The sequence below is a fragment of the Colletes gigas genome, unplaced genomic scaffold (genome assembly GCF_013123115.1).
Source record: "Colletes gigas isolate AHSC1104 unplaced genomic scaffold, ASM1312311v1 Colletes_gigas_Sc00003, whole genome shotgun sequence".
Lineage (NCBI taxonomy): Eukaryota > Metazoa > Arthropoda > Insecta > Hymenoptera > Colletidae > Colletes > Colletes gigas.
In genome coordinates, this window is record NW_025106632.1 from 8,568,741 (window position 1) to 8,589,960 (window position 21,220).

The 21,220-nt window shown below is 38.5% G+C and overlaps 1 long non-coding RNA gene across 1 annotated transcript in view; it reads right to left on the bottom strand.

Annotated features, from left to right (window-relative positions):
* Positions 1 to 21,220, bottom strand: part of LOC122404976 — a 155,182-nt gene that overhangs the window by 112,979 nt on the left and 20,983 nt on the right. Inside the window, exon 4 of the long non-coding RNA XR_006259734.1 lies at positions 14,190 to 14,372. This is a non-coding gene — a long non-coding RNA (uncharacterized LOC122404976). The remainder of the gene's footprint in view (positions 1 to 14,189; positions 14,373 to 21,220) is intronic.

Genomic DNA, 21,220 nt, shown 5'->3' on the forward strand with positions numbered 1-21,220 from the left:
TTGGTATGGCTGACCGCTAGGGAACATCCCATATTATTAGCATGATTAATATTGTACAGTGTTTATATTATATAGTGTGTTTCAATATTAAAACAAAAAAAACTAAGTAACAAAGTTAGAATAAACAACATTTAATAAAAATAAATGGAAATAATTCATAAGAAATAAAATTTCATAAAGAGGAAGTAACACAAAACTACTTAGTAAATAAGAAGTAAACACGGTGTGATAATAAACAACATTTGGTCGAAGTGAATGGAAATAATTCATAAAAAACAAAGTGTTTCCTCGTAATTTGTAATGAATCACGAATAGGAGTGGGAGTAACTGTACACACGAGTCCATCGAACGACACCCGATGGCTTCCGTGGAGTGCGTACGTGTGGTTTCATTGTTCCCAAAGCGTGAATAAGGAGACTCGACGCGACACTTAAGGAATTCGTCGCGCCAACGGGGCTCGAGCGTATCAATTTTTTTCGCGCACAACGACCCGAGCCGGGTTAATCGAACGTGAAAAGCGTATTCCGACTTCCGACAATGGGGAAACGACACGCTCGACACAGTTTACGTTTGGTCGAGAAAACGAGGAAGCTTAGTTCGGTGCACGGAGCCGGAAAAAAGGCCCGCGCCGGATGTCTACGGCGACAAATTCTCAGTGACGGGCGGAGCACTCGAGCCGTCGCAGGTGATATCGAGCTGGCCGTTACCTGGAATCGATTTCCCGGAAAGCTGTGCAGTGTCAAATTGCATGGCGTCGAGTGCACGCATCGGTGCATTTAACTCACGGATGATCGATGAACGTTCCGCCGCGCCCGTACGGGCAGAAAATGATGCCCTTGAAATTTGTCGCGCATCTATCCACGATATAGGGGTAGCGTTGCCTTAATTGGACCGTAGCACAGTGATTGGAAATTCTACGGAGCCGTCCAAAATGACAATATCGACGTTTTGAATTAACTTCTGCGCGCACGGGCTGCCCTCGACCTAAGAAACCCACGTTTTTTCATTCTAATTTCGATCCGAGAAAAACGAACCGTGTAACAAAAATATGCAGACGTTAGGATATACTTGCTTTTATTTATGATATTACGATTTCGTTTTCCTTTTATATTTAACAGCAGCTACCCGATAATTTTCGTGTCTGGCATAAGCTTCAATGATATTTAACCGAAAATACAATGCAATCGTATGGACCACGGATTAAATGCATTTATGGTGTATACTACATGGAAAATTTATACAAAATATATGTGGTTAAATTTCATAAATTAATATAATAATTTCAATACCTTATGCTACGCAAGTGCATACGTTTCTCGTATACGCTATAAATGTATAAAATTCGTAGTCCAGTGGGAAATTTCGAAGCCTCCTATTATTTGGTAATTACCTCGATCGAACCGTATTATCTCCCCATTATTACGAATTCTACTGTATTTAATAATGTGTGCAGCATCCGGATAAAAAGTCTGAAGTAATTTTTTCCTCGTATTCTGTTTTTCCATTACGACAGGAAGGATCTCGCATCGTGTTCGTCGCGTTCGGACTCGTCATAGTAATTATCGACGCATCGATCGCAGGAAGCGCATATAGAACCGAACGTTCTCATACCCTCTCTCGAATTACACGAACGCGGTCGAAAGCTTTCATTGATCATCGCGCGGTTAGGCATCGAGCACTTCGACGCGACAAAATTCGCCACAGGATGAATTCGCGATATCGTAAAATAAAGCCCCCGCGGATACGTGCTGTTCCCAATAAAATATGCCGAAGGATTTTTCGATGAAATTTCAAGGCTCCTCCCTACCCCATCCCCCTGCCAGCCAACTTTGGTCTTCGACGTAACAAACTTGGCGATTTTTTACTACGAACATCGGGACATTATTGCCAACTAGACTGCACGACCGGAATATTGAACGCGTCCCTTGATTAGACGTAAACTTTTTACAACGCTTCCTTATTTCATCTACCGGAATAATACTGGCTTTTCGAGAATTTAGTAGAATAATCAAACAAGCCAAGATCGGCGAAAAGTGTCGCACAAGCAAAGCCTGGAAGCACACTTCCTTCCGAATGGTTCTCTATAATGGAAATAACTCGGGATTCGTTTGCAAATCTATGTTCGTGGAGCATTTCCCTTATTTGAATGGGCACTGTAACTTTCTACGTTTACGTTTTACGTTCCTCTTTCTCGAGAAAGAAAGAACAGTTTCGAATCAAGCGTAATTTTAACTTAATGGTAAGCAAAATGTGAATATATGATTAAAAGGTTTGATCGATCACAATTTGAAAATTCGTCGAAGATGGTCCTTCCTACTGGCTAACACCAAATGTGTGTCTGTGGCGTTGAAAATGTATCAAGATTAAGAAGTTGAATTTAATAGATTTTTTTCGACATATTGTATAGTCTAAAATGCCAATTAATTCATCAAATTGCTCTCCCTCTCTTTCTTCGACTGATATTATTAATTCGTCTTTACTCTTCTAAGGACAGCCTTATTGAAAGTCGTACAACTCGTCCTATTTTATCGTGAAATTTAATTGCAACCGCAGATGGCATTCAAATTAGAACTCGATCGAATAGTCAATGTCAAACTTTCCATCCCAGAAACTCTTCCAATTTTCTTCGCGTCTTAAGTTCACCGACAGATATAGTAGACCAACTTATTCATTGTCTGTCGTTCGAACCAAGAGACAGTAAGGGAAGTTGCCGAATTCGATTTCGCTCATTTTTAATCGAACGTGTAACATTAAATAATTTTAAGGAATGATACTGTTTCATTTATTATTACATATTATAATATTTTAATATTTTTTATGCTTTATTCACAAGAAATATACGGAGCGAGACAAAATTACACAATTTCTGGATAACGATAATAGCGAATTTAATATCGATGACTCGATTCGTTATCATTAAAGTATAATTGCTGTCGGATTTTAAGCAACAGGAACTACATAAAGCTAAGCGCGTGTTTTTGTCGCAAACTGTAAACGATGATAGAAAAGTTACGAGGAAAGAATAGTTCGGTGAGAGAGACAGAGCGTAACGAAACGACAGAACAGCAGACAACGTTCAGCGACAGTCTATTTCGGATTTAACGTCCCGAAAGTTGCTACCGTCAGCGATGCAATCCACGAGAAAACAATTAAAACCGTTGCCCAAGGATGCCGCGCGAGCGCACTTCGCTACTTCAAAGCAACCCTTTGCCAAATGATCGACCAAAGTGCCGCGCCCTCCCTTTAGTCCGCAAATTGGAACTTTATTATTTCCTCGACGCGGAGTTTGCAGAGCTTCTTCGAGACTCGACTCGTTTCCGGGCTGATTTCTATGTCGTCTTGTCGGTTAAATACTCTTCTTTCGCTTGGGAAGTGCTACACATTTGGAAACTTGTTCGACCGTGGCGTTTCCGTAGCCTCGAGCGCGTCTTTGTTCACCGTGGCCCCGTAAAAATTAATCGATTTGTCAATAATCTTCAATTTCCTGGAATACGCGAGCTCTGACATTTATCACTCGAAGCAAGAAATATTTAATTCATTTTTTTTTATTCGTTTGTTTACTTGATGGAATTGGAAGGTACGAATCTCGCCTTTTTACGATTTTAGATTAAATCAACAATGGTAAGGTCTCTCGGGCAACTTAAATATTTGCTAATCTTTTCTCCTGAAAAACTTTCGAAAGTCAAGAAATAAATTATTGCAAAATCTTACAGACAGTAGATATTACGTCCCTATCCAAGGGTTTGTTAAAAATGTTGTACCTTTTCTTTATCGACACTGACTCCTGAGTTTTATTTGATCAACAAATGTAGCCTCATCAATGAGAATAATAGTCGTCCTTGTTAGGTTAATTTCCCAACGAGATCTTTACATTCTCTGAAAGAGCAACGGAAAAGTCTTAGTTATTGCCCGGAGACTTTACATCGTGCTACGTCCAGCCCAATCATCGATATACTCTCCGCAATAATATCGGTTATCCGATATTTGTGTCAGGGGAAATTTCCTTGTCTCGTAAAATTGAAACGAAACTACGTTGTCCCATGCTCGTTGCACGCCATTATTCCGGTTATTTATACCAGCGATAATTTTCTCCTAGCAATTCGTGTCGCAGCAGCTGCGCGGATCTCGTTGCTGCGGTCACGCATGATTGTAGAAACAACTAATGAAAATTTCATCGCTAATTTTTCAACGCGATTACACGTATACGTCGTCGTTCGTGCTTCGTGAATTCCCACGGGTTTAATAGCAGTGATTTATCGAGCGTTTCGTCGCCGTGACTCCGCCACCGTTCTCCGATTCTTTCGCGAGAAGAATATAAAACGCGTTCGCCGGAACCATTCGTTCCGTCGCCTGAAAGTGTCGAAGACCGCGCAGAAGGAAAATCAAGAGCCTCCAGTTGGAAAGTGGAGCGCGTTTACGGGCCGCGACCTAAGAGGAAACTTAATCCCGAGACCTGTGACGTGTCCTCAACATCAACTTTTAACGAGCAGGACTATAGAATCCTCGAGGATCCGTTGTTCGTTGCACGCGAATCGACGGGCTACGACATAGTGAACCGAGGATAATTTCGGTTGATTAGTCCCGGCGAAGTATGAGTCACAAGTCGTTCGTAGCGCGATAAAAATAATTAACTGATTAAAAGGTCCACCTTGATTGGACGCAAAAAGAACCAATCTTTCTCTTCTTACATTTTTCTGAAATTTCAAGTTTTCCGAATATTCTGCTCGAAGTGTAACGATGAAATTCCGAAAATTGCTCACGTTATAAGTGATTTAGTTCAGACGAAAGTATTTGTCATAAAATAATTTCTGTCCAATCAGTACGTTTTTTAAAGAATTTTACTCTCTTAGAGATTTCTAGCCTCTTCCAGGCGTCTTTAAACGATAATATTCTGTAAGTTAACGATACAACAGAATGTTTGATATCTTTTCTTATAAACTCTGAGAGCCTTGGAGCACCCCTTAAATATGAAACATTTATCGATGTTTTCGTCTAAAAACCCATCCCTGTAATTACAGCGGTGTTTCAATTGAAATGAAAGCATTTCAAGCGAGTAATAGCTAGTAGAATAAATTTTCGCTGGTTTTGGAACGAGACAAATTAGTTTTGTCGTGTTACGAATGAATTTTGCCGTATGGTGCGATATTCACGCATTTAATTCTATCCCCAGAGTTGTAACGGTGCTCGTGTAACGCGGTAGGACCGACTATGTATACACAAGTGTATTTACCTAGTGGCCTGTTCACATTACGTTATCGATATTTACGTGTTAATATTACTCGTGTACATTAGACCTGAATTTTCTGCACATTATTCACGTATCGATGAAACGCGTCGAAACGATGAGAGACCAACGTCGAAACGAAACACGTCATGATTTATATGAACTGTCGCTCAAAAATTTAGACCATCATTCGATCCTTAATGAAGCACTCATTAATGAATCAACGTTTCACTCGAAATATTATCCTTGCATATTGATTTAGCGTTACGTAATTATAAATTCAGATCAAATTTATCATTGAGTTTGGACGTTTTATCGCTATCGATTGTTAACAAGAGAAATGAAAATTGTTTGATGTAAAGTATTATTAATATATATTCTACGTTTCGAACTTTACATCGGACTCCCGTCAAGAATTCTGATAAAATCGAAATTAAAATTTTACAAATTATAAGGCCATTACCCACGTTTGGGAGCAATTGTAGTAATATAAATCATAAAAGTGAAACAGAAACTTACGGACGTTGATATATGCTATGAGCGCCACATGTTCTCGAGTACGTGTACATATATCTAGCGTGATTCATAATTTTTCCGCGTCGAGTATACCAGATGTACACAGATTTAAGTACAGGTGGCAGTCGTAATCTAAATCAACGTTCGATGTTTCGGTTTCATCTTTACGTTTTATAATAAATAATAAATAATAATTAAAAAATGTTCAAATTTTAATAATCTATATTCAATGATGGTGAAACTGTCTCTCTCATAAAGCTCCAGTATAGAATCTCTGATATGCCTGATCGAGCGTTGAGCGAATCTACTTGGATCCAGCGGTACGTCTGACCATACACTATCGTTAACTACTTGCACGGTAATTCAAACCAGAGGGATCAACTCATTCTTTCCTCGAAGGCCAATTTGTACTTTGCCATTGTACCACATCGTGAACCGCAAATGTAAAATTACTTTATCGCGGTCAAAAATATTTCGAAGGTTATTTTTTCAATCACACAAACTCCAGTGCATTTGAATGTTCTCTTCCAATATTCCTGCGATTATTGTGTTTCGTTTAATCAGGGCGACGACATCCATAATGATACTAAAGTTTACGCTATAAATAAAATCATAGCGTTCGTTTATAGATTTAACATTATGAACTACATTGCTATATTTTAGATCTGAAGATGACTCTAAACGACAGTAAGATAGATTGTCGAGACATTTAATATCACTTGTGACAAGATAAAATACGAGCGTCGCCTGTTTTTGGGTGACGCAGCTCTTTGTGGATTATTCTTGTCGTCCGTTTCGGTGCGACACGACAGTCAACGTGTTAATAACGAACATTAGAAGTAAACGAACGGCGATAATGATCGTGGCTGACAGTTGGTGATTTAACGTGACGACAAACGAATATTGAAAAGCAATAAAACTCGTCGCGGTTTCTACTATAGAACTAAAATTAAAAAATTGTTGCTCGCTGGCTACCGTGCGAGGCAGCTGTCTACGTTTCCCTGACGATCGCAGCTGGAACGACAAACACGAAGGATAACGAGGAAAAACGGGAAACAAAACCATCGGCAGCTGTTGAGCCATCCTGTCTCGGGTCGTATCGTTGGCCACTGCGAATAGGATTTCGAACTTTTAACGAATAAACAGATCTCCTATCTGCCACCCAACACTCCCCCGGAATTTCGATGGAAATTCAATTGGAGGAAGCGATCATCTCGTGACAACGCTGCGAATCGTTCCGGAGACACGAATTCTCGCTGGAAGGATTTTTAGTAAAAAAAATTACGAAGAAAAGATTTTTAAATCATTGCAAAAATTAGAATTACTCTTTGTAAAAGCTTTTCTACATTAAATTTTTAAGAACTAAAGCGATCGAATTAACTAATTAAGACGAGCACAACTTCAGTACTTTAATAAGGTTCACGTAACAGTTTACTTTCTTTTTTTTATCAGGGCTGTAAACTCGAGTTATAAAGCATGTAATCTCACTACTTTTGGAACAGACCGCGTATAAAGCTTTTTTTGAGGAAAGTCGGGTTCAAATACTCAGGTATCGTACGATTAATTTAGCAAAGGGATTAAGGTTGTTGCTTAGCAAGTTCTTGCCCACACGAGAGCTCATTTATTCCTGATGTAGCTAACGCCCATTACGCGTCGACGTAAAAATACGCACCAGGCGTAAATTCCACGATTAGGGTCACCAGTAATGATAAATTAGGAGGTGCTGCTCTGCGACCATGAAACATTCTCCTGCCTTTCCTCTAAGTGCCCCTTCGTCTTTTTCCTCGAATCATTCTCACTTTGTTTTGCCTTTCTTGACACGCGTCTCTACTATGAGATACGAATTTTTTACTAAAATGAAACTCTTTCTGATATTTTTCAAAAATATAAAAAAAAATAGAAGGATCATAATTTGTGCCTTCGTTACTCTCGCTATAAATAAAACCACGTTACTTCTCCATTCACATCATCAGACAGAGATGGATCATCTTTGTTTTATCGTTTACAAGGTTCTCGACTTTCCAATCCGTCTTCAGAGACGAATATTTCATATCCATTGCCTGGTTTACAAGGTTCTTAACTCTTCAATCTGTTCTAAAAGTAATTCCAGAAGTGCAATCCAAGTAATTGAGAATACGTTGATAAATGAGAATATTATTCGCAAATATCAAATATTAGTTGGGCATCGTATCATGGTGGCACTGTTAAAAATGAACGAGCGGATAAAATGACAGAAGAAGTAGCAAATATTTTAATAATACGTCGCTATAAATTTTTAATGCCGAATAATCTCCTTTATAAGGTCGAAAGCACAAGGTAAATGGAATAAAGAATGAAATTGAGAACTTTCTAAATAATCTTCTTAGAAAGGATGAAATTGCAATTTTAAAATTCAGAACTCGTCGCAAAACATTTATCACCATCGTATCAAAATTTTTTTCCATGACTGAATCGCTCTTCAATATTAATTCTATCTTTACGGAAGTAAATAAAAAGCATTTCAAAATACTCCAGTATTTACAGTTTTTTAACAGAAATTAAACTCTTTGAAAAACTGCAACGCGTAGATAATAGGCTACCGGTTCATTTGATGCGACTCCAAACAAATGATGAAAAGAAGTAAAAAAAGAAAGATAGAAGAAACATTTTCTTGGTGGGTTGAACTACCACGATTTCAGTCGTTCAGTGAAGAAAAAACGAAATCAAGAATGCTCTGCGTTAAAAGTACGCGAGCAGCGTGAATAGTCGGAAGGAACGGGCGCGCGATGCTCTTTAAATATTACAGGCTAATTGACTGGTCGCTGTAAAGTCGACGAAAAAAGAGTCTCGGGGCTCGCTAAAAGCAAGACTTCTTGAACGTGAATTCAACAAGTTAACAGTTTCTCTTTGGAAGACGAGCCTTCAAAGGTAGCTGCACCGTGCGAGATTCGCGAGGGATCTAGATAAAAGGAACAAGGGCTTTGCTGTCAATGTAGCCCCGATACCGGCCCTCTCGCTCATTTCCTCCGAAGGAGTGTTCCCCGGAAGAAATTGCCTTGATCTTTCGTCGGCTCTGCCCAAACGATAAGAAACACTTTGACCGACGAAATGTTTTCCAGCATAAAAGCTCAACGGTGGAACGTACATATTGCTGACACGGCCTTTGAACCAGCCTCGATATCTCGTTGACGTTGACCATCTCTATTCAAAGTATCTTCGAAAAGAAGCGAAATGTAGAGTGACATATTTTGGTACGAAGTCCCGTTTATGAAACAATACACGCGACAATTACGAATAAAAGTATTGGATACATTCGTGAATTTATTTGTTAATTGGAAAGGGACCCGAGATCAAAAGTGTACTAAATAAAAGTATCTTGAAATAAATTACTATTCTCGAAATAATTATATCAGATATTGTCTTGTTCAACACATACTAAACTTTGCAGAATTTTATCGAAATTATTTGGTGTAGAAGTGCTTCCTACACTCATGATAATCAGAAAATATTGATATTAATTACGGTTTCAAGTTGCTAATCGTTTTCCAAGTTTTAAAAGTGCTGTGATAACTCATGTCCATGCAGTAATTATTCATAGAATTCTAAGGTGTTCTTATACACTGTTATATGTAAATTTTGTAATCGCCCTGTATTATCATTACAACATCTTAATTACGCAAATTATAGGAAAGTATACGTGTAATACGAGAGTAATTGCGAATATAAATTTGTGCAAACGCGAGGGCACCGAAGGTTGATTTTAAATTTAATCTCAATAGTTGCCTCCCACTTATTGTAACATAATTTTATTTCTTTGCAAAATCTTGTTAAATCTTGCCCTAAATCACGCTACTACGAGCAACGCTAACTTTCTGCATTGATCATGATTTTGTTGTTAACGTGAGTATACGTAAACTAGAAACGTATCAATATTATTATTATTCGTTTCATCTAATGTTTCATTCAACTCTACATATTTTTTAAATAAAATTGTTTTAAAACCACGTTGCTAAATTACGTCGAATTTTATTTCAACTAATCTTCCGTCTAGAATATTTGTTGTACCGAACGGAGCGAGTTCTTTTTCAGACACTCTTTCGTATTCGAAGTGATTGCGTCAGAAAATCACATAGAAACTCTTTCAAATTAAATATATACGAAGTTTCGAAAGAGTTACGCGAATCTGTAGATCGAAAGAAGGAACGATATTTTACGTAGACCAATTTAATCCTCGAATTCCAAAGTTTGCCCGGATTGCCGAAGCAAGTCGAACGCGATATTTGGTGAAACGTTTCGTGTTTTTCTTTGACTGCATAGCCGGCAAAAGTCGATCTGGTCCCCGTACAGTTCGCGAATACTTCTTCATCCATATCGAAATATTTGTCTTAGATCGGACTTTAATCTCACGATCTACAAAACTCCGGGTATATTTATTCTCGGACCGAGTTCGACGGGTATATTCGTAATTAATTTTATCCAATCCCCGGAATTTACGTTCGAAACGTTCCTCGAATTTGGTCAAACCAACGATTCTGTTTGCAAAACGAACAAGTCCCGGGGCTATTTACCGGAAAAAGTTTCAAATCGGCGATGTTGTATCGGATTGTTGCAAATAGAATGACTAATTCTACAAACGCGTCAAGCTTTTCGCAATTTGCTCGCTAAAATGTACTGTCGGACTGTACTCCAAGCGAAGTTAATCAAAAATGGTATGGAAACTAATATATTTTATTACGCTTTCTAATCTATTAAGTTTTTACGGACAATCTTCATAAAATTTATTAAAAAAAAATTTCTTCTTCATATTATTTATTTCTTAACGCACAAGAATGCTATCACTTTAAAAATAGTTTTTCAAGAAAACGTATGAAAAAATAGAGGTTAATCGTTTACGTAACGATTTATGATTCGGTCTTTCCAGGCTTAAAAGTTTAATATAATTTATGATTCGGTATTTTACATTCACGATATAATCTTCACCGTGGGTGTTGCAAACCTCGTGCCCCGATCGAGTTAATCACTGCAAATAAAAATTTAATCGAGCTTGGAAAATATTAATTCGCGTGCGCGGATCGAGCGAAAGACGGAATAAATTCTACAATCGCGAGATAAAATAACGCGTGTACAGGGAAAATACGATGCTGGACGTGAGTCGAGATCACCGAAGGGATTTCCATTCTATTATTTGCTCTGCGTAGTTTACCTTTGTTTTCGTGCGACGTATCCGTGCGTGTACATATGCGGACGAAAATTTATACGGTTCGTCGCACTTACATAGTCTGCTTGATCAATGTTCGGATTGAATTTTCAACGAATGAAAAGAATTTTCGAAAGGTTTCATTATTGCACTTTGTTCTTCTCGAAGTATTAGTTTGCTTTTGTTCCAAACATTTTTTTGTCAGAGTAGCGTAAATGCCTCAAACATCGATGCGACAGTTGGAACGAACGTTTTTAATTGGTATACTATTTTTTATCTTTACGAACCGTTACCATTCTCGACGACAAACAAATAGTGAAAACATAGTTCTAGAATGTACCGAATGGTTAAGCGGGCTTAACAAGTATGTAGCTAGCGACAATTTCGAGTGCGAAATAGGACCAACCGGAGCAATTAACTCTGTATCCACCGTAAATAACGCGGTCCCGTTGATTTGATGCCAGTTAACAAGGCGCCTTTAATCGCGCCACGGCGGTCGAACGACGTGTCTCGAATGGAACGCTCAAATGGGAGCGCATAAATTTTCCTTCGTGTTTTCGAGGGCGAAGGTAAAACACGAGAAGAATACTCCGTTCGATGCCAAGGCTTTTTCAAGGTTTGATGAGAGTCCATTTGTTTCGTTCCCCTTTTTAGCAAAATTACGGATTCTTGTTCGCAGCATTTCTACGTAAGGGATCGCTTCCACAGCGATCGGTAATAATTTATATACGCTTTGAAAAAATAAATCGATAATTCGAAGAAACGTTATCAATTTTCTGAAATTAATATTTATTTAACCTTATTCGCCGCAATAAAATTAAACAAAATATAGTGAATTTAATTTTTGCTTTTGGGAAGAAAATAATACAGTGAACAATCTGTTCAGTTGATCGATAAATTCACAAATGAATTATTTCTAAAATTGTCGATTAATTTCGCAGTAAGTTTACGTCCGTCACTTTCGTTCTAGTTTTCTTTTCTCTGTGTATCCTCGATGCAATTCAATTTTATGCACGATTGATACATTTTATCCACTGTATTTGTATTTTTTCCGTGTGGCATTTATTCAACAGCACGAAACAGATTCGAGTGTTATACCGACGAGCAACTTCCTGGAATGCTCGAACACGTTCCACGAAAAATGTTATTTTTTCTTCTCCGTTGCATCAAAATTCGTTTTAATATTTCAGGATAGCATTCGTAAAAGAAATTTGATAAACAGAGAAAACAAAAACGAATAATTTTTACGGTCGACAAGGTTTGGTCTACCGAGATTCTAAGTGTCATAAATCAATGTAATAACATTTTATCCACATAAAACTTTCGACAAACCGATGAAAGATAAACATCTTGTTACATGTTTCTCATTGAAAAATTTCCGGAGTATCGATTCGATAGAATAAATCTCACGTACAAAGCGAAGTATTAAAAACTGTTCTCTGTTTTTCGAATATTTTCTACCAAATTTTTCCACACATTTGTGCTAACACTGGCCAATAAAGTAGCGTCACCTGCGACGTACCCATTCTATTATCGCTTTTTTGCGGGATTAACATAGCGTTATACGTTTGCCTGTCAGTATATAAATTCAAGTACTTGCATAAAAACATGACATATATTAATAGATAAAGCAAGATGAAAGAACACGACTCAAAAAATTACTATCGTGCAAACTAAACTGAAATATACCAACGTATAAATATATATCTGGCAACAGCGTCTCGATAAATTAAATAATTTATGTCGCCTTCCCACGACTGTTTTTATATATTTTATGCTCTTCCCTCTTCTTGTGCAAATAAAATAAATATTTCTGTGATGCACGAAGCGACACGGAAAATTCGGATCGTTTTGCTCGAGAGACGTCGGCATTGCCGTCGCTTTGACAATCCACGAAGACTAAACATTCAACAGGAATGTTATTTTGTTGTAGCAAACCGACATTTACCGTTTGCCTGAATCCGACGAGCCTGGATTGTTTACGGTCGAATAAAGGGAGGGCGAAACAGTCAACGATAATGTCGAGGACACAAAAAAAAAAGTGTTCCTGTGCTTGACGGGCAATGATACGATATCACAGCTCGTCGAACTCGACCCTTTGCTCTATGAGAACGTACAGATGTTTCCACTTTCTGTGAACGACCGCTCCAGCGATTTCAACTCGGATAATGTATGTCATTATTCGGTGGAAAAGAAATTCGTGAACGAGAATAGCTGACCTTTACTTGTTTTCTAGACAGAAATAGTAAAGTAAGAAAAGATATGTTGATGCATTAAAGAAGACAAAGCTTTGAGAGATAAAGAACAAGTAACAAGAAATGGAAAGTCAAATGTCATTTTATTTTCTCAATAAGTGAATATTCTTGGGATTTCCCATCGAGTTCTGGAAATATTGAACAATTTTATTTGTTGAACCACCTTATGATACTCGTTATCGAGGAATAAAAAATAAAAAATAATGTATAAAAGTAAAGGTCAGTAGTTGTGGTTCCTGTATGTTTCCAACCAACAAACGCGGTATATAAAAAGGAATTTATTCGCTACTAATATTAAAAAATATATTTACTGGCTGGAGGAAAGTGAAATCTTAGACACGAGTAACACGACTACAATGTCTGTACCCGAATACACGAATACCCAAGATTGGGTTATCCGTGAGCCCGAGCAACAGTAACAATCCTAGTACCTACAAAGCATCACCACACATCGAATGTTCGGAATGGCCACCATTGGCGGACCACACGCGTCGATATGCCGTATCATTGATTGTCTCGCGTGTTCGAACACTCGCGATTGATTTCTTAGAACTCGCGACAAGACCGATGGACACTTATCAATACCTGTGATATTAGCAAAATGTGCTTGACATTTCTTACAATATCGATGCAATTCAAACGTCAACAAAATTTGCTTAGGGGAAAAACAACTCTTTAGTGGAGTTGAGGCCCCCTAAAATAAAACATTGTTCAACACTATGCAATGACCATTTTCCTTATCAATGGTGACACGTTATTCTCAATCGTTTGGCCAGATATACGTACCGCAAGTCTAACACGTGCTTCTAATGCTTATTAGCGTTACCGTGCCATTTATATGCAAGGGGTTAACCATTCGTTTGTACAAATACACTCTGAGCCAGCGGCCCCCGTCAAAACTCTCATAAAAATTTGACACGCGCAACGTTTCCCTGTATATTCAGTCAACCAATCTTCGTACCATTCATCGCGGCAAAAGTCACGCGCACGTGTACGTGACTCTTTCGTAAGCTCGTACCTGAAATGTCGACGCGGGCCCGATCTCTCAGCGGCAAGCGACGTGCATCGTCATCATCGCGCGAACGTCCTCTGCAGGCGGCGCGACGCGGATCCAGAATGTCGTACGTGATCCAGCGACGATGGATCCAATGGTGCACGGACGGTTTGACGGTTCTTAACCGAAGGGGGGAAGCGGTTTAATCTAAAATTTCGAAAACAGTGGATTTCTTAGTTTTTGAATTTTTCTAACATTTCAGGTATACTATGGATGTAATCGAAAATTATGTGTAACTTCGTTGAAAAATAAATAAATGATTCATTTGATTTCTTTATGTTTTCTAACACTACGTGTACACAGCATCGTTAGGTAAATTTTATTCATAGATAACAATTAAGAATTTACATTCATTCGAATGCAAGACGTGCAGAAGTTGGTTTACGAATGAACATGACATTGTTATTCGTTATGCCCGACTCTGGCGAACAGAAACTTTAAAGCAATTCTGCGCGTAACAACGTTCTTCGAACTGATGTACACGATATCTCAGTATGTAGTTAAACGATTTACTTAAAACTTGGCACGCGTAAAAAGTACACGATCCTGTAAAGCGTGAAACAAGATTATCTTTACACGTTGGAAACTTCTGTAGCTATTACATAATAAAACCGTAAGTTTCTGTAGAAAATTGAACTCTTTCCTATGGAACTGACGCACGCTTTAACATTTTTATTATGCTTTAAAAGCCTCAATTGGCGCGTAAGTTAATCAACTGGTTATTACTTTCTAGATCAAACTTTCTAGATCAAACTCTAAAAATTGATTCGCGACAAGCCCCATGTAAATATCTGAAGTAGTTTCGGAGTTACAGCAAAGGTATCCAGCCTGTATCGTTCTTCAAACGTTGTCTTTCGCGCTACACTGGCTCCAAGATCTTACGAATCGCGTCTGAGGTTCATTTTAAGAATCACTATCTTAATATTTTCTTATTTAATTTTAAACGTATACTTGTTAGGATCTGTATTAACAAGAGACCCAAAATAAATTGAATCCTGTCGGTAGTTTTGTCAGAACGAATTTCGAAAGTTTGCGCTACTTTTGAGGGCGTCACGATGGTGTAACCCCTTAACGAAGGGCCAGGGTAGCTAGCCATCGGCGTGCTATTTACATCGTTTTAGCCGCGGCCGCGCATTATCGGTCGAGACACCTGCCGGAAATACCATTAGCGACCATTTATTTCTAACGAATACCGAATCACGACGGCCGATAATCCGGTGTCGGGCGCGTTTTAGCCGAGCTGAAAGTACCAGCGACCGGCGCGGCCTCGTTTTTCGCCGGGAGCACCGAGCGGACACCTCGGGGAGGATTTAGTATCTGGGAAAGGGGGTTGATCCGGGACCGTCAGGCTTTGGAACGAACGACGCTGAAAGGGATGAGCGAGAGAGAGAGGTGTGATAGCGGGTATTAGAGTCTCGCGCGCTGGCCTGTCGGTAGCCTCTGGTACTTTCGGTGGCGTCTGTCCCTCTAGGGTGCCAGAACTCCGAGACGCGGTCAGTTTATCGCTAGACGAAGGGGCGAGTTCTGAGATCATGGGAAATACCGACGTTTTATGACGGTTCTAGAACTATCCAGGTGGACAGCACATTCTTCACCAGTCGAGAAACTTTTCATAATAATTGTCTTGCAAGGGAGATTCTTTAAATGTACCTTCCACTTATTAACAAGCTCTTGTATCAACGTCTAAACAAAAATTTTAAAGACACGCGGGTGGAATATAGAAATTACAAAAAAAAGGGACACTAAAAATTCTATAGACCTTAAAGGTTGATATATCTTACTCAACGTCGCAGGAACAACAATATCTAGTTTCTTTCGGTAACTTTTTACATCATCGCACCATTCATTGTTAGACGCAGCCATAAATTGTCTGGCAGCGAAACATTCTTAAACAGATATTGATGATAATAAATGAGTAACTACGATGTAACGTAATGCAGAGCCCACGATAGACCAAAGTAAATTCTGCGGCTTTGTGTATAGAGACTATATACAAAGCCGTCGACACAATGCGGGGCAAACAAATCCTAAAACAAATAATGCATCATGCGCGACTAATGATATTCTTTGAACGTCTATGCAGGCCCGTATTTCGTACGTTCGTATACTACTTTGTAACAGATAATCAGCTTTGGACGCATGAGATACGTAGCTTCGAAATTCTGCAAGTAGTGCGTAAACGCGTCAAAAGCAACGTTGCTCGTTTATTTTTATTCAAAACAGTACTGCTAGAAGAATTAATTTTGTATATTAAAAAAGACATAAGAGCAACGAAAAAAATATTATATTTCAGAAAATGTCATGAATAGCACTTTTATGATTTTGAAAATTACCAAGATCTGGGCGAAATTCAAATAATAATTCAAAAATAATTATTTCGAGCAATGTATTTTAATTGATTTTACGTTTTACTAATTGGGAAATTGTTATTCCAAAAATAGATTATTTATCGAATAACTCTGAAAAAATAATTTTGAAATATCGTAACGTGAAAGTGTCTCGAAACGCCCAGGTTTAAGAGTTACGTATAAGCGTTTCTTCTTGTCGGTTCCGAGAAAATTAGTCTGCAGTAGTTAAAACGACTATCGATCAGACCGTACGGCTATCTATAATAAGTATCCCTGGACTTCCTCTTACCAACGGAGATTCGACTTACGAGGCATCGAGGTAGTCGTGACCCTTGCATGCTTAATTTGCTCAGCAACAGGTTTAGGTGTCAGGATCTAAAAAGTCAAGTGGATGCGAGTTAGGTGAACGAGGCAGTCGAGGTTCGAGCATAAGGACAGTGAATCAATTTCCTTCATCGCCCTTTTTCAAAGTGCTACTGTCAAGACTCAAATGTTATCGTTAGAGCTGAGACAATTGAAACAATTTAATGGCTACGAATAAACTTCGAATATCAAACTTTATTTAAACCATGAACATTTCGATGTTTATTCAAATCATCTTTGGTTTGATAAAAAAAAATGATAATATAAAAATTTTATGATAAATTGAACATTATCAGTTATTGTTAAGAGTCAATTTAGTTTTATTTAGACGCGTGTGCGATTAAACGGAGATAAGAAGATTCACCTGCTCGAGATAGCGAAAAGAAAGATAAGGTAAGATGAGCTCTGATACCTCGTCTTTAAATCCTCTCATCGAGTTCCAATTAATACGCGCCGCCAGCCGATATTCAACATTTAGATTGCAGACTAATTGGTTCGCGACAATTTAAAATCGCCGTCTGCCGGACTTCAAGGCAGAAGAGAGCCACCTCCGTTTCTCCTAATTTTCTTTTCCTCCCTGGCCAGCCGTGGATTAAGGAAATCATCCTCTCGGGATGAAGTATTTGCGCCGCGATCGTTGGGTTAGAAGCCGGGGAATTTTTGTAGGCCATTAAGTCGGGACCGAATTGGATCCGATAAGAGGATAAAGAAAAATTTGTGAGTACGTTTAATGAAGGAGAGGGGAGACAGAATCGGAGAAAATCACTACAGAGCAATGCAAAGTTCTCTTGATATCGAAGTATCGATCGAGCGCCATTGTGTTTCAATTTTCTTCTCGTTGCTTCGTTCTTCTCGAAATATAAGACTTTAGACTTCATTACAGTTTCTGTCAACTATAATTCTTGGAGTAGTACTGTTTTGATGAATTTCTTGGTACTATATTTTGTGAAATTCGATCTACTTTTCGATAGAATTATTCTTGGCGACTGTGCAAGACGATCGTAAAGCCCCCTTGTGAGCAAACATTTGATGGAATAGAGGTTACATTATGCTATTTTGATGACTCGTGGAAAAGAGCAAACAGGATGAGGTTTCAACACAAAGCACAGGATGCGTAACGACATCTTACGTAACGCGTTACGATGGCAAATGTGGATGTATTTCTGGCACGCGTAACTGCGGTGGATAAAGGTGACCCTGTTAACGACCTTTCTTAATCCGACGACCTTACGCTCTGTCGAGCGAGGGTTAACACGCTCGATGGACCGATGAATTAATAATCACGAGGCGAGGAGCGAACAAAGGGCCGACACGATCGCGTCGAGATCGAACGTTTCTCTTATTCCATAAGCGACAGGATGAAAGTCTCGTAGAGAAGCGGAAGACTCTCGGTAACTCGTCGAAAAAAACGTGATCTATCTGAAAAGTAAGCTGCCAACGAGCAGAACACTTTTCAAGATATTAAATGCAAACGGACTGACAATAAACAAATATAGTTCTTCTATAAAGAAACTAACTTGACGTTGAAATCTTCGCCATTTTTTCATTGACAAGAAAACTGTTTCTGTCGCGATATGCTCTTTTATACCAAACAATTTTTATCAAAACATTTTTGCGACATCTTTAGTTGTTTATGAGATATTCCAGATTCCCAGATAAATATATGAAATTACCCGGATAGACAGAAGCAATTACTACATAGAACAAAAAATGAGGATTTCTCGCTCGTCCATGAGGATTTACGGGGAAATTTGAGAGAGAAACGAACCGAGGGAAACTCGAAAGAATTTCTCCAGGAAGAAGCGAGCATGTGCTTCTAATAAGGGGGTAATCTCAGTCTCATGGAAAAAAAGAAACAAGAAAGTCTCTTGTTAACGAACTTCCGCGAATCTTTGGATGCTCGACGGTGCACAGAATAATAATAAACGTCGAATAAAACGCGTAGAGATCGTTAGTTTTAATAAGAGAAAATGGACAATGTTCGCTGAAATGACCGCGTTGCTTCAAATATTATATTATCCCCCTTTGCAACGACTTTCTCTCGCGACGTAATTAAATTCAAATAGGAGGCTAGTTCAAATAAAAGAGAGACTTTTCTTTGCTAGAGAACATTATTCAAAATCGATAATATATCTAACTATATTTTGATAGGAAAAAAGAAATACAACATTTTAAAACACGTTGCTACGTCAATCAAGTTCAGGAAGAATAGTACAAATTTTGATATTTATATGCAATTCCTTTTATATAGCACTTTCATTCTTTTCGTACTATTTAAATTTATCTTTTCCTTGCGCGCCGAAAACGGATTCAAAGACGTTTTAATAGAGCTTGCACGAGCTACAATGATGAATTTTAAAAGTCTCATTTATAGTTGAACCACTCCTGCAGAACATTTTCATTTTCTAGCAGTCGAAGGAAGAAAACAGCGAAGGGAGTTGTCGACTTGTTAGACGTTGCGACGAACTTCCTTTCATCGCAACCGGGCATTTGCATCGTCTTTGGAAGAAGTCGAGAGAACCGCCCGAAGAAGTTTCATTGTCAGACCGTGGGGAAGCAAAGATCGAAACTTTTCCCGTACCCAGCGAATGGTTTTAACGCCAACGGTTGGGGGTGGCGGTCAAACTTAATCGCCGCGTTGAAAACTCGCCCTCCATCCCCGTTCGGACTACGAAACAAACGAAAGATCGAGCTCCCAGAGGCAACGAGCCTCGACTTTCGTCAAACGAAACGCTCCCTTCAAACTTTCTGGCCGTCCAGCAAACGTAAATAGCAATTACGTCGCAACGTATTGTCATTTCGTGGCTGGAGAACTCGTCGACGATCGGTGAAAAGCCGCAACGCCGCGCGAATGACCACGTTGTTTCCTTAATGGGAAAACTCTGAACTACATTAATGGGATGGATGTCGTTCAAACAACACGGGAGATCGTTCGCGACCTCCCGTTTCAAATCCCGAGCGTTTGTAACCTCCTAGGAATTGAAATTTGCATTATTTCTAACGGGAGGCGGGATGTTGATCGTAATGCTGTCATCGTGTTACACGAAATCGACTTCCTGTTGGCTGTTTAGTCGGGGCCAAGCTCAAGTTTAGATGGATTTCGGACAGCCACGAGTACATGAGAGCATTTAGAGTATAGGATCGATAGGAGAAAGACAATGTTATTGTGAGGAGAAGGGAGAAAAATAAAAATAAACGTAGTATACGACGAAAGAAAGAAATTTTTATGTCTGTAATATATATTCTACTTTTTATATCGTAAGCAAATTCCCTATTTTTGTTCGTACTTCTATTCGTGCATCGTTTTAGTGACTAGTATATCAAATAATTTGAGTTAAGTTGAAATTTTAAAGATATAAGTGCATTGTCTTGGAAAACATTTATAGATTATATGAACAAAATATTAGTTTAATTTCACTCTAAGGAGTTTGCCGAAAGTTTTCCTTCTGTAAGGAGTCCGCAGGGAATTATGTTTAAAAGTTTTGGTACCAATTTGGAACCATTAAAAGGAGATCCACTGTTCTCAAAGGAAGAGGGACAAGTGTAAGAAGAAACAGTTGTTCGAAAGTATAAATGATCAACGTGGTAGAAAAGTTAAAATGGAGAAGATGACTTTTAAATTTCATCGAAGAGAGGAATTCTTTGAAATATCACATATTTTCATACTTCGTACTACTTTGTTCAATCCACAGTAGAGATTAACGCTGATGGTACACGGTAAAGGATGAAACAACTATTTTTAAAACTTTTATTCTATATCTCTCACTGACGTGCAGCTATTCTCCGAGGAAGAAAAAGCTGCATTTTCTTCACGAGGTGATTTTACTCCCTAAAGCCGTATTATGGTGCCGACGAATAATGGATTTGTATTACGGGTAAGCTACTCTACTCGCATGCAACGTTTCAAAATTTTCTGATTTTCCGGTACTCTAATTTCCCTTGTGAGTACACGCTAACCTCGAATTGGATCGATTTGGGATTTCGAAAGTATCACGAGACATAAGTTTATCGAGAAAAGCGAAGTTTCTCCGCGAATATTGTTTTTATTTTATTGGATGTTGGAATTTTTGGACTTCAAGATGCTTTCGTATTTAAATTGTGCATCGTTCGATCGTGAAAGGTGACAAACAAAACATAAAATTAATATACCAAATGTACGATATATATTTTACATAAAATTTGAATTTAAAAGATGCGATTTCAAAAAATTATAAAATTTGGTATAGTAACTACTCCACATAGGGCATTAAGATGATAAAATTTGAAATGTTCAAAAATAGATAC